Below are 2,095 nucleotides of genomic sequence, written 5' to 3' on the forward strand. Positions count from 1 at the left end.
TTTTTTGTAGAGGCAGGGTCTCACTATGTTGCCCAAGTGGGTCTCAAACTCCTAGGCTCAAGCAATTCTCCTGCCTCGGCCTCCCAGAGGGCTGGGATTACATGCGTGAGCCATCACATCTGGCCTCCACCCATCTTAAAAGTCAGAAATAAAAACCAGAGCCCCTCCTTGACCTCCTGGTCCCCTCCAGCTTTATCGCCCCACCTCTCTGCCTGTCTTTATTGCAGAACTCTCCAGGAGTTTATCAGGCTCATGGTCTTCCCTCCTGTCCACACTCCCCCAGCTGCACAATGAGAAGGCCCCATTCCAACTCCCCCGCCTCTTCTGCTGGCTGCTCCTCCTTCCTGTTCTCTGAACACTGGCCCATCCAAGAGCTCAGTCCCAGGCCCTTCACGTCTTGTCCACACTCACCCTGAGAGCTTCCAGACTGTGGCCTTCGTGCCCTGGATGAGCCCCTATGAGTCCCACGGTCTTCCCCAAGCTCCCTCTACCATGCCCACTTGACGTCTCCACCCAATTGAGGAAGGAGTAAGCACCTTTATCAATTTCCTGGGGCTGCAGTAACGCACGGCCGCAAATGTGTGGCTTAAAACAACACAAACATATGCCCTCGCAGTTCTGGAAGCCAGAAGTCTAAAATCAAGGCTGGGCATGGTGGCTTATGCCTATAATCCCAACACTTTGGGAGGCCAAAGCGGGCGGATCACTTGAGGTCAGGAGTTCTAGACCAGCCTGGCCAACGTGGTGAAATACTGTCTCTACTAAAAATACAAAATTAGTTGGGCATGGTGGTGGGCGCCTGTAATCCCAGCTACTCTGGAGGCTGAGGCAGGGGAATCACTTGAACTCGGGAGGCGGAGGTTACGGTGAGCCGAGATTGCACCACTACACTTCAGCCTGGACAGCAGATGAGACTCCTTCTCAAAAAAAGGAAAAAAAAAAAAAGTCTGAAATCAAGGTGTTGGTGAATCTATTCCAATCTACCTTCCAGTAGGATTGCCAGCAGCTTTTGGTGCTCCGTGGCCTGTATAACTGCAACAGGCCAGTCCCTGCCTCCTGTCACTTTGCCACCTTCCCTTTGTGGCACTTCACTTGGCCATCTTATGGAGACAGCAGTCACTGGATTTAGGGCCCACTCTAATCCAATCCTAATCCAATATGACCTCATTTTAACTAACTACATGTGCAAGACCCTATTCCAAACAAGGTCACATTCGTTCTTTATTTTGTTTGATTTTTATAGAGATGGGATCTCACTATATTGTCCAGGCGGGTCTCAAACTTCTGAGCTCAAGTGATCCTCCCACCCTAGCCTCTCAAAATTCTGGGATTATAGGTGTGAACCACCATGGCTGGCTAAGGTCACATCCTGAGGTTCTGAGTGGGCATGAAATTTAAGAGGACACTATTCAACCCAGGACTGCAGCCCAAATGGAACATGTCCTAACTACATCTATCCAGGCCTCCCCTAACACCACCCCCCTTACAGTTCCCATCTCAGGAATTGGCCCCCAAATCCACACAGTTGGCTGGGCATGGTGGCTCACGCCTGTAATCCCAGTGCTTTGGGAGCCTGATACAAGAAGATTGCTTGAGCCCAGGAGTTTGAGACGAGCCTGGACAACATAGCAAGACCCTGTTTCTGCAAAAAATATAAAAAAAATAAGGCAGGCATGGTGGCACATGCTTGTAATCCAAGCACTTTGGGAAGCCAGGGCGGGAGGATTGATTAAGCCCAGGAGTTTGAGACCAGCCTGGGCAACATAGGGAAACCTTGTCTCTACCAACAATGGAAAAATTATCCAGGTATGGTAATGCATACCTATGGTCCCAGCTACTTGGGAGGCTGAAGTGAGAGAATCGCTTGAGCCCGGACAGCTGAGGCTGCAGTGAGCTGTGATCACACCACTGCACTCCAGCCCCGGCAACAAAGCAAGAGCAAGACCTTGTCTCAAAAAATAAAGGCCGGGCGTGGTGGCTCACGTCTGTAATCGCAGCACTTTGGGAGGCCAAGGCGGGCGGATCATGAGGTCAGGAGTTTGAGACCAGCCTGACCAACATAGTGAAACCCCATCTCTACTAAAAATACAAAAAA

At 50.6% G+C, this 2,095-nt stretch overlaps 1 protein-coding gene across 1 annotated transcript in view; it reads left to right on the forward strand.

Annotated features, from left to right (window-relative positions):
- Nucleotides 1-2,095, forward strand: part of CLIP2 (CAP-GLY domain containing linker protein 2) — a 108,962-nt gene that overhangs the window by 44,833 nt on the left and 62,034 nt on the right. The gene's annotated exons all lie outside the window — the stretch shown is intronic.

The sequence above is a fragment of the Mandrillus leucophaeus genome, unplaced genomic scaffold (assembly GCF_000951045.1).
Source record: "Mandrillus leucophaeus isolate KB7577 unplaced genomic scaffold, Mleu.le_1.0 Scaffold479, whole genome shotgun sequence".
Classification (NCBI taxonomy): domain Eukaryota; kingdom Metazoa; phylum Chordata; class Mammalia; order Primates; family Cercopithecidae; genus Mandrillus; species Mandrillus leucophaeus.